Source organism: Eulemur rufifrons, chromosome 4 (genome assembly GCF_041146395.1).
Source record: "Eulemur rufifrons isolate Redbay chromosome 4, OSU_ERuf_1, whole genome shotgun sequence".
NCBI classification, from domain to species: domain Eukaryota; kingdom Metazoa; phylum Chordata; class Mammalia; order Primates; family Lemuridae; genus Eulemur; species Eulemur rufifrons.
The window spans coordinates 13,954,101-13,966,990 of NC_090986.1; the positions used below are offsets into that span (position 1 = coordinate 13,954,101).

General features: G+C 39.9%; 1 pseudogene; it reads left to right on the forward strand.

The window, feature by feature from the left end:
* The first annotated feature begins 3,737 nt into the window (after positions 1 to 3,737).
* Positions 3,738 to 4,297, forward strand: LOC138382577 (bcl-2-like protein 2 pseudogene; annotated as a pseudogene).
* The last annotated feature ends 8,593 nt before the right edge of the window (positions 4,298 to 12,890 follow it).

The window sequence follows — 12,890 nt, forward strand, 5'->3', positions numbered from 1 at the left end:
TCCCAAGCTTTAAAAGTTGTCAAGGAATGCTGAACATTTGTTTGGCTATATTTCAGGACAAGAGACTTCTTTTACTTTCCAGTCCCCCTCCATTTCAAAGAGAAATGCCTACAGCTATCATCCCACGTCTGTCCTGCCATTGCATGTTGGGTACGTCGGGGCAGATAAACTCTCTTCAGTGTTAGGTCCATAGATGGACAGCTGCATTTAACAGTTTACACCAGGAACCTGAACCTGATTTAGACAATGAGTTTTGTATTTTGCTGATAGTATAATGAGAGAAGACTCTTCAGACTCTTGTGAGAGAGTATGTCCTTGGGGATCAGGAGATAGATGATGGTGGGCAGATTTTAAGGTGGTTCTCATGATCCCTACTCCTGGTGTTCACACTCTTGTAGAATCCCCTCCATTTGGTTGTGGGCAGGACCTATGTTTTTCTTCTTATCAACAGAATATAACGAGGTGATGGAACGTCACTCCCATGATTACATTACATTATATAAGTCTGAATCTTACTAGTGACTTAGCAGTCTCCCTGCCACTCTCTCCTCCCCCATCACCACCCCCTTGCATATACTCCTTGTTTAATTTTAAAGAAGCAAGTTGTCACGGATCTTATGGCTGCAAGAAACGGAAAGTTGCCAACAACCATGAGAGTAGGGAAGCAGATGCCTTCCCAGTTGAGCTTCCAGATGAGAACACAGCAATTGATAACTAACACTCTTCTCATCATACTCTCATCTTTCTGAAGCCCTTCAGTAATTAAATAAGGTAATGTTTGTCAGAGTGCTCAGCAGTGTTTAGTGCATAAGAGGCTCTAAAGGAATATATCCTTTTTCTCCTTTATTTGCTCTGTAAGGCCTACTGGAAGAAATACCAATTTATTGTAATTCATTTATAACCCGACCTCAAACTATTTTTTTGTTCTTATCTCTCTCTGTTTAGCCAACTCCAGACAAAGTGACGTACTACGCTTTACCTTTTCAAATTCTGTGAATATCCTGTTTCCTTTCTCTGAAATGTGCTCTATGAGCACATACCATGACAATCCTCAAACTTCCAAATTTTATTCACCGCTAAGTCATAGATCATATGCCATTTTTATTCACAAAACTATTCCAGCAACCTAGTCACGATACCTTAGTCCTTTTTCCTACCACCCCTGAATTAAGAATTATTTTGTGTTTCTTACAATTTTCTGCATCATAATCTATTTTTCTACTATTATATTTGGTTTAGTTCTCTGAGGTTATGAATAACTGTATGAATATTTTATGCTTCAGTGTGTCTTGTGTTTATTGACTGTTTCATAAATATCTTGGGAGTGCACCTACATAGTCTTGCCTCACCCCATTTCTTTTTGAGACTTTCCTTCCTTTTTTTTTTTATCTGTAGTACTACTGTTGGATTTTTAGAGATTTAATAGTGGCATATGATGAGGCACAGTAATCACTATAGCTCTGTGAGCCACAGTGAAGCCATCTTGTATGCAGGCTAGTGCAGCCATCTTCTGTACGGACTCACTGTTGTGTGCAGTTAAAAAAAAAAGAATACATGAATAACAGAAAAATATTTATACAGTGATTAACTTGTAAGTGATTGTTTAAAATCATTAGGTGTGTATAGTTACATTGTACTATGCTTGGCAGTTCCTTGGAAAAATGTTCCTTGGCTGTTCCTCAAAAAAATGTTCCATGATTTAACGGTTGCTATTTGCTTCTGTAAGTTTGCTTGCTTATGAATTATTGTAATCAACATGTTCTGAGCTGTATGTGTATTGTTAGTATTGTTAGTGGTAAAGGTATGTAACCCCTGCCCACTTTAAGATCGGGGCCATTCTCTGTCTCTGGACTTTTCCAGAACAGGGGGTGGTTGCTGGCCAGCTAATAAAGACTTCTAATTTGGCTGAATTCAGTCTTTAGGTGGTCATTTCTCACATCTTAGGCTATAACATTTGGAGGCCCCAGCGAGATTCTGCCCCTATACAGGGCGCTTGGTGACCACTGGTGTCTGGGACCTGGTGTGGGGTCGCATGCCTAGCCTAGGGGAGAGCTCCTGAGAGACATTCCTCAGCCCCAGGCAACAGCCAGACCACGCTCCGGCCGCCGACACCCCCAAATTAACAAATTCCCTTGGACGAGTCTTCTGGATTTACACCGGTGAGTGTCTGGTTTGTCTGTCTCTGGTGGGCCCATTCTGGTGTTCTTTGGGAAGGCTGGACGCAGCTAAAATCCCAGGAACAAGCCCCAAGGAGTGAGACGTCACTCGGGATTCTGGTCATTGTTTTTGGACTTGGAACGCTGTTTTGGCCGCGAGGCTGAATCAGCAACTATTTGGTACCGTGCCAGATAGCTTGGTTTTTCCGAAAACTTTAGGATTTTGTTTTATGTTGGTTTGTTACTTGTGGTTGATTTGTTTTATGTTACTCATCGTTTGGATACTTGTGTGTTGCTGTTATAGTGTTGTTGTCTTGTCTCCCCTCCTGACTGTCACCTGGATGAGAGATGTGAGAATGTTATAGCCCCACAGCTGATTAGCTATGGGGTTTGAGTGGGTCCTAACCTGCGGTTCTGTGGCGACGCGGTACAGCCTAACGGTGACTCGCCCTCTGGAAAGAGCGGTGACCTGCCCGGGCTTTATACGGGAGCATCGTCAGCCAAGACGCGCCTAAATCTCCGCAAGGGGAGCAGCCAGGCGGACACCTGAAAGTACACCCCACCCTATGTGAAAATCTGTCTCTGTGTCTCTGTGTCTTGTCATTGTAAAAACTTTATAGCATGAAAGAGTGTACAGCAAATTGTGCTCAAAATCTCTATGCCAGATAAGTTTAAACTGAAACCTGATAAAGTATTGCTCTTATTGTAACAAAAAGTAACTGTGAAAAACAAAAGAATTTTGCCGGTTGCCACCTCATCAGCGCCTGTTTCACCCAGCAACAACTCTCATTTTTCTCCTTCTCCTCCTGGCCAGCAAATCTACTAATTTCTCCTTCTCTCTGTTGCCGTTCCAGTCTGTTACCTATGGGTTATAAAGAATTCATTGTAGAAACTGCCCTCTATCCAAGGGGGGAACCACCTTCTGCTCCGGCGCTGAGTCACTGGTATTCTTTTAGCCCAGCTTATTGCCCAGATTGCCAGTTATATTTATTAACCACAGAACAGGGTCAAGGAGTGCCTTTGTTGGTTTCTTGACAGAAACTATTGTCCACTAAGTACGGGCGACTGTTCTTGAGGAGTTTCCGGAAGCTGCTGACACTTGCTCTGGTACCACTGTGAATTCTGTGGCTTCCTTTAGCCTTTCCTTGATTTTACTTTTTTCATCATAGGTTTAGTCTACTTGCTACCAGGCTTTTGGCCCTGGTGTTTCGTATAGGACTTTATGGCATAGCTCCTAAGAGAATGGAGCAGGTTCTGTTGATGCTGCTATACTAGACTATAATAGGCTCGGTCCTCCTTTTTAAAACTCTTTCTCGGTTACCCTGTTTAGACTTTTGCCCTCGATAGTCCTTATTTTTCAGAAACACGGGATCAGGTTCCTGGCCTCTGTAAGGTAGCCACCAGGCAACGGGATGGGACCAAGGATTCCTGAGATCTAAAGATTATTCCCTTTTTTCCTCAAAATGGGTCAATCAGGGTCATATAAGAATTGCACGCCACTTAATGTGTTTTGAAAAACTTTCAGAAACTTTCAGGGTGATCATTTGTATGCTTTTAAATTATATACATTCATTTGTACAGATGACGACCCCAGCCTCAGCCCCAGACACACGAGCTTTGGTGGCAGACTTTATAGGCTACAAGCTGAGACAGAAGGGTTATGTCTGTAAAACTGGCCCAGAGAAGGGCCCAGCAGCTGACCTGCTGCACCGAGCCATGCGGGCAGCTGGAGATGAGCTAGAGACCCGCTTCCAGCGTACCTTCTCTGGTCTGGCGGCTCAGCTGCATGTGACCCCCAGCTCAGCCCAGCAGTGCTTCACCCAGGTCGCCAATGAGCTTTTCCGGGGGTGGCCCAACTGGGGCCGCCTTGTGGCCTTCTTCGTCTTTGGGGCTGCACTATATGCTGAGAATGTCAACAGGGAGATAGAGCCACTAGTGGGACAAGTGCAGGAGTGGATGGTGGCCACCTAGAGACACGGCTGGCTGACTGGATCCACAGCAGTGGGGGCTGGGCAGAGTTCACAGCTCTCTATTGGGGACATGGCCCTGGAGGAGGCACGGTGTCAATAAAAACAATGCTGATGGGGGCCGTAGCACCGGAGACCCTGTTAACTATAGTGGCCTTCTTCACTAGCAAGTAAAACAGTTCCAGGGCCAGGTGCAGCTAGGTACGGCCCTTAAAATAGAGTAAATGTTTAGACAGGCATAAAACAGGGATAGACAAAAAAGATGATATATAAAAAACATATACACAAAAAAGCTGTTAAGACAAACCCTGGCCCTGATGGGCAACTCCATGGATCCTGGTTATATACAACATGTCTTCCCCTCCACACGCCCGAAGTGGGACCCAAACAAGGAGCAAGGTAAGTGGGCTCTCAATCAGTATCGCCAGACTCTGCTTGGGGGCATACAGGCCACAGCTAACAGGCCAACTAATTTGTCTATGGTAAGCAAAACCATACAGAGACCTAAGGAGTCTCTGGCGGTGTTCCTAGAATGCCTTTTTAAAGCTTACCGCCCGTATAGTCCCATTGACCCAGAGGCACCAGAAAATAGATGTACCATTAATATGCCTTTTCCCACTTCGTCGGCCCCTGATATTAGAGAAAGCTCCCATTAGTATTGGGGTCCGACAATGGCCCGGCGTTTATTGCCAGAGCAACTCAATTGTTGGCCCAGATGCTAAAAATTGATTGGAAATTACATTGTGTCTGTAGGCCTCAGAGTTCAGGGCAGGTAGAAAGAATGAATAGGACTTTAAAGGAAACACTAAGTAAACTAAAGTTAGAGACTGACAAAAACTGGGTGAGCCTCCTTCCTTTTGCCCTACTAAGATCTAGATGTACCCCTTATGTAAAAGGACTGACACCCTATGAAATCATATTTGGCTGGCCTCCCTCTCTCATCCCCAAATTAGGGGAGGAATGGGTCGCGGAACTAGAGGATTCAGTACTTCTTAAATCCCTACAGGCTCTCCAGTCAAGCATGAAACACAACCACGAAATGGTAAAGGCAGCCCACCCCGGGCCTTCTAACCTTCCTCCTAAGCAAACTATATTCCAGGTGCAGCCCAGAGACCTTGTGTGGATCAAGAAATTGCAACCAGCGACCTTGGAAGTGAGGTGGACCAGACCACTGCCAATAATCCTATCTACACCCACAGCCGTTAAAGTTGCCAGCAAGCATCATTGGATTCATCATTCCCAAGTCAAGAAGGCCTCACCAGAGCAGCAGTCTGAGACATGGAGCATCCAGCCATCCAGAGATCCTCTAAAGATAAGACTATCTTGTACATCTATTGGTTCCCTTGTAATTCATGGGACTGTGGGATCACCACATCAACCTCTAAACTATACCTGGGTACTCACCCTAATGGTTGATGGAACTATGGTGACTCACAATTCTACCATATCACAGCCAGTTTTTCATTTTGACCTGCATCAGCTGTTTGGGTGTAACTCTTTACAGATGGGGCGGAGAATCCGAAGCCTCCAATATTATGCTTGCCCCTCCACTGGGCCCCCAAATTGCCAAATAGAAGGCCATTACTATTATGCCAAGTGGGGCTGTGAGACACTGGCCTCTTAAAAAAATAAAGATCCAGACATCCAACTAATGCATAAGCAACCCGGATGTGACACTTTAAATTCATGTAATCCTGTGTCTATCAAGATCACCCATTGGCAAACTCAGGATTGGGCCTCAGGAAAAACTTGGGGCTTCCGGCTATATTCCACAACAAGGGGCTATCAGGACCCAGGAATCTGTTTTACTATACAAAGAGCTCGAGCTGTCAAACTTATGATCCTCCAAACTCACTGTCAACATATTTATAACTCTCTTATTGTCCTTAGCAGGACCTTTAGTTTTGTTTCCCCTAACCCTGTTAGTGGGTCCGTGTGTTCTAAATTACCTGTTGGTATACATACAAAAAAAAAAAATACAAAATGTTAAGCTCATGGTATTGCACACCCATTATCACCATATGTGTGGAAATAAATCAAAGATTTGATTTCACGGGAAAACCAGTGGGGAATGTGATGAGGCACAGTAATCACTATAGCTCTGTGAGCCACAGTGAAGTCATCTTGTATGCTGGCTAGTGCAGCCATCTTGTGTACGGACTCACTGTTATGTGAAGTTAAAAAAAAAAAAGAATACATGGGCCGGGCGCGGTGGCTCACGCCTGTAATCCTAGCACTCTGGGAGGCCGAGGTGGGCAGATCGTTTGAGCTCAGGAGTTCGAGACCAGCCTGAGCAAGAGCGAGACCCCATCTCTACTAAAAATAGAAAGAAATTATATGGACAGCTAAAAATATATATAGAAAAAATTAGCCGGGCATGGTGGCGCATGCCTGTAGTCCCAGCTACTCGGGAGGCTGAGGCAGTAGGATCGCTTGAGCTCAGGAGTTTGAGGTTGCTGTGAGCTAGGCTGACGCCACGGCACTCACTCTAGCCTGGGCAACAGAGTGAGACTCTGTCACAAAAAAAAAAATACATGAATAACAGAAAAACATTTATACAGTGATTAACTTGTAAGTAATTGTTTAAAATCATTAGGTGTGTATAGTTACATTGTACTATGCTTGGCAGTTCCTTGGAAAAATGTTCCTTGGCTGTTCCTCAAAGAAATGTTCCATGATTTAACGGTTGCTATTTGCTTCTGTAAGTTTGCTTGCTTATGAATTATTGTAATCAACATGTTCTGAGCTGTATGTGTATTGTTAGTATTGTTAGTGGTAAAGGTATATAACCCCTGCCCACTTTAAGATCGGGGCTATTCTCTGTCTCTGGACTTTCCCAGAACAGGGGGTGGTTGCTGGCCAGCTAATAAAGACTCCTAATTTGGCTCAATTCAGTCTTTAGGTGGTCATTTCTCGCATCTTAGGCTATAACATGGCACATATGAAATTAAGCATGTCCACTGCTGAAAACCTCTCTGCTTGAAAAAAAAACTTACATGACTCTGCAAACAATGAGTCTGGGTTTGAAGTCTGGCTTCTCTACTTGGGCAAGTTATGCAACTTTTCAATGCCTTAGTTTCCTCTTCTATAAAATAGGATAATAATGGTATCTGTTTTATAAAGTTGTTTGAGGATTAAATGTATATGCATGTGTGTGCATCAGAATGTTGCTTGGAATCCTATACTGTATCAGTGATTTTTGTACACAGTGTGAAAAGAAAAAATGGTAGGTGCAGAGGTGCTGTGATGTACAGTAATAATAGAAGGTGAATTGGAGAAAAAAATGTATTTATAAGAGAAAACCTTACAATAGGCATAATCTTTTTTGTACTTTCTTCTAGACAATGGTTCACAACTAGGGATGATTTTTTGCCCCCTCCAGATGTCAAAATCTGGACACTTTTTAATTGTCAAGGCTGGAGTGGTGCTGGAAGCATCTAGTGAGTGGAGATCAGGAACGCTGCTAAATATCTTACAGTAAACAGAACAACCTCCCCCCCCCCAACAATTAATTATCCAGACTAAAATGCTAATAGTACTGAGGTTGAGAAAACTTGCTCTAGAATCATCTTAAATGTAATGGGAAAAGACATTATTTCACTTGTTAGCAACCCCTTTAGACCATGTGTAATCACAGCTGTATTGCAGATCAGTGTTCCATTCATAAAACAAATGCTAATTCCTGCTCACTTCCTTTAAAAGCATTAGTATATGGGTTAATTAGTGTTTGCAAAGTCCTTTAAATATGTAAAGTCCTATGTAAATGCTACTTCTTATTAATTACCATTCTGGAAGAACTGTGCTGTGACCTTACTTGTTCACTATTACAGCCAAGCCTCAAAGACCTGAGCAATACTGAATTATTTTGATAGGTTGGAACATTTATAATGAAAAAGATAGGCATCAGGGACCTAAGCCAATTTTAGATAGTTGTGATATGACTGTATATAAATTGGCTCATTAAGGTCAAGAAAACTATAGGTTTTGCTTTGGGATATGTTTGCTATATTAGAGTAAATTTCTTCCAATTTGGCAACACTATATGTATGAGAGGGTGGTGGCAAGAATTCATAATACAGATTTAAATGATTATGAGGCAATAAAAATAATTCATAGGAATAAATTTCTATTATTTATATTTATAAACTGATTTTCTTTGGCCAATGAGTCACTGTGTTATTTGGAGTGTGTCTGATAAGATGAAGATAATAAAATGATTTATAAAAACCTTCAAAAAACAAGATTCTGTGTGTGATATGATTTCTTTATCTAGCTATGAAGTGTAAATCATGTCCTATAAATATAATTTTATACTTTGTATAAATGTCTTTATACTTCAAGATTGTGACATTTTTCTGTTAGGGCACAGTCTAACCTATAGATTTATATAGCAATTATAAAATATAAATTATATTGTGTTCTGCTAAAATTCTTGTAGTGGTTTTTCTTAACATTAATCTGGATAAAGTAAGTATTTCTTGGTGATGCATTGGGGTAAACCTAGATTGGGTGTCCTTATTAAGACATAAGTCAGAGGTATGGAATTTGACTTTTGTCAAATTCTGATGGAATGCATTTGCATGTATGAATCAACTTCACGTCGTTGCATGTATGAATCAACTTCACGTCGTTGTTGATGACATCCATTCCTGAGTATCTAATTTTGGGAGTGAAATTTAGAAATAGAGAGCAGTCATAAGAGAGTTACTAGGAAAGCCTGGAAGTTTGGCCAAGAAAATTTTTGGTGTGCATGACAGTGAAGAACTGACATCAGAAGAGGGAATGTTTTCTCTCCTAATGGCATCAGGGGGACAATACGAATAATGGGATATGAAAATGGCAGATATCTTCTCAAAAGGAGAGAACAATTACAGACTAAGTAAGGAATGAGCTACCTCCAGAGCTGAGTTTTCTGTTGCATTGGAAGCTTGCTCAAGGTGCTCAGCCCTGCTGGATTCTGCAGAGAGCATCAACAGCCCATGGGGGTTTGGGACACACAGCATCTTATATGTTCATGAGAATTTTATTGTTGTAGTCTAGTTATGGGCTTTCTTTTACTCACTCTCAGTATCTCCCTAATTAGATCAGGTTCTCTTGACATAAGAGATAAGAGTCTTACTGTAGAACCTTTTGATTTTCTAAATTCTATGGCTAGTCTCTCAAAAATTCTATATCAATTATATCACCTTGTTCTTTACATTGTTTCAGAGTTGATATGTAATCTCTCTTTTATTCATGAATTAATTCAGCATAGGTTTATTACAAACCCTCTATGTGCAAAAGCTTGGCTCAGTATGAGTTCAAATACTAGAGAATTCCTACCCATAGGGAGCTTCTAATTTAGAAGGAGAGATATTGTAGTATGAGGAAATCTACTAAACTAAGCAGAGTGTTAATAAATGTAACAAGTGTTCATATCTGGAAGATATTTTTTCTGAGGGGGATGATCTAGGGAAGGAAGTAGCATTTGAGTTGGTACTTTAAGGATCGATAGAAAGGCATTGATAAGGATGGATCAGAAAAGGTTTTTTTGTTGCAGTGTCAGATCATTTCAATATCTTTTTTCTGAGGAGGATCGAGCCTTATAGATAGGGATTTATTTTGTCTGCATGTTCTCACTGCCCCCTCTCAAAATTATTTTTGGTAATTGGAAATATTTGTTTTTGTTCCAATAGGTTAACTTCATAAACAACTAAAGGCAATACCTTTAATGGTATCTTTCTCTCTTTATCTTTTTTAAATGTACTATCTATTTAGATCTCTACTAGGGCCATATTGAAATTAGATACTACCCCACCCTTTACTATCTCCCCTGGCTTATATTTTGATATAATATTCTTTACTTTCAGTTAACACCTAACGGAAAGTATATTCTACTTTCTACATACCCTCTCCCTATTTTTATAGTTGTATTATATGTAGCATTATTTATATCTTTTTTATCTCCATGTTTTAGAATTTTTCAATGATTATTATTGTGTCAAAGCTCCTACAATAATTTCTTGGTGGATTGACACTTTTTTGCTAAAGATTCATCAGGTGATACTTTTGGAAACAGGATGTCCAAATTCTTTCATTTTTATAATAGCTTTTCTGTGACTATTGCATTTAAAGTTTAGTTAGATGGAAATCAGATCCAAGGCTCACATTTTCTTCCCTCAAGTATCTTAATATATTATTCCATTGTCATCTGACATGAAGCATTGCTGTCAAAAATCTTATGCCCAGTAGATTACCTTTTTCTTTTAAGGGACTTTGGATGCCAAGAAAAATTATTTTTAAAATGTTTCACGTTTTCCTAGAATATTTCTTGGTGTTGAGCATTCAGTATTAGTTCTTCCAGATGCACAGTATGCCTTTTTAAGTATAAGTTCAAGTTTTTATTACTGGAAATATTTTCTTTGATTGTATTCTTAAGTACTTTTTCTGACATATTGCTTTAGTCTTTTTCTTTGAGACTCCATTTACACATACATTGATCATTCTTTGTCTTATATTTCTTTTTCTTTTTTAATTTCAGAATATTATGAGGGTACAAACATTTTGGTTACATATAATGCCCTTGACTCACCCAAGCCAAAGCTACAAGTGTGCCCTGCTCCCATACAGTGTGCTCCGCACCCATTAGTTGTGAATTTGCCCACCTCCACCACCTTTCTCCCACCTGATCAGCCCAGATGAATATTACTTCCATGTGAGCACCTTAGTGTTGATCAGTTGGTACTAATTTGATGGCGAGTACATGTGGTGCTTGTTTTCCATTCTTGTGATACTTCACTTTGGAGAATGGGCTCTACCTCTATCCAGGATAATATAAGAGGTGCTAGTTCACCATTCTTTTTTGTGGTTGAGTAGTATTTCATGGTATACATATATCACATTTTATTACTCCAGTCATGTATTGATGGGCACTTGAGTTGTTTCCACATCTTTGTAATTGTGAACTGTGCTGCCATAAACATTTGAGTGCAGATGTCTTTATTATAGAATGTCTTTTTTCCTTTAGGTAGATGCCTAGTAGTGAGATTGCTGGATCAAATGGTATTCCTACTTTTAGTTCTTTAAGATATCTCCAAATTACTTTCCACAGGGGTTGTACTAATTTGCAGTCCCACCAGCAGCTTAAGAGTGTTCCCATCGCTCCACATCCATGCCAGAATTTGCTGTTTTGGGACTTTTTCATAAATGCCACTCTCACTGGAGTTATGTGATATGTCATTGTAGTTTTGATTTGCATTTCCCTGATGATTAGAGATGTTGACCACTTTTTTCTATGTTTTTTTGGCCATTATTCTGTCTTCTTTTGAAGTTTCTGTTCATGTCCTTTGCCCGCTTTTTGATGGGGTTGATTTTTTCTTGTTAATTTTCTTAAGTTCTATATACATTTTTGTTATCAGCTTTTTATCAGATGTGTAGCATACAAATATTTTCTCCCATTCTGTCGGTTGTCTATTCACTCTAATGATAGTTTACTTGGCTGTGCAGAAGCTTTTCAATTTGATCAGGTCCTTTTTTTGCTACTGTGTTTGCTTTGGGAGTCTTCTTCATAAGTTCTTTGCCTAGTCCAATGTCTATAAGAGTTTTCCAATATTTTCTTCCAGAATTTTTAAGGTTTCATATCTTAGGTTTAAGTCTGTTATCCATCATGAGTTGATTTTTGTGAGTGGTAAGAGGTGGGGATCCATTTTCAATCTTCTGCTCATAGTTATCCAGTTTTCCCAGCACCATTTATTGAATAAAGATTCTTTTCCCCAGTGTATATTTTTGTCTACTTTGTCAAAGATTAGTTGACAATATTAGGATGGTTTCATATCTGGATTCTCAGTCCTGTTCCAAAGGTCTATATCTCTGCTCTTGTGCCAGTATCATGCTGTTTTGGTTACTAAAGCCTTGTAGTAAAGCTTGAAATCTGGCAGACTGATGCCTCCCAGATTGTTCTTTTTGCTTAAGATGGTTTTGGCCATATGAGGTCTTTTCTGATTCCATAAGAAGTGTAGAATTATTTTTTTCTAGGTCTGTAAAGAATGATGATGGTATTTTGATAGGGACTGCATTAATTCTGTAGATCAGTTTAGGTAGCATGGGCATTTTAACAATATTGATTCTGCCAATCCATGAGCATGGTAGGGTTTTCCATCTGTTTACATCTTCTATAATTTCCTTTCTTAGTGTTTTGTAGTTCTCCCTACGTAGGTCTCTCTCCCCCTTCATTAAATATATTCCGAAATATTTAATATTCTTTGATGCTATTGTGAAAGGTGTTGTGTCTTTGATTTGAATTTTGGCTTGACTGTTATTAGTGTATATGAATGCCACTGATTTGTGTGCATTGATTTTGTATCCTGAGACTTTATTGAATTCATTTATTAATTCCAGGAGTCTCTTGGTTGAATCCTTGGGATTTTCTGGATATAATATCATACCACCAGCAAAGAGTGAGAGTTTGACCTCTTCTGCCCTCATTTGGACACACTTAATTCTCCTCTCTTGTCTAATTGCTCTGGTAAGGACTTCCAGCATTATGTTGAATGGAAGTGGAGATAGTGGGCGACCTTGTCTGGTTCCAGTTCTAAGTGGGAATGATTTCAATTTTTCTCTGTTCAGTATTATATTGGCTGTGGGTTTATCATATATGTCTTTAATAATTTTAAGGTATGACCCTTCTATGCCTATTTTGTTAAGAGTTTTTATCATAAAAGTGTGCTGGATTTTGTCAAATGCTTTTTCTGTGTCTATTGAGACAATCATATGGTCTTTGTTCTTGCTT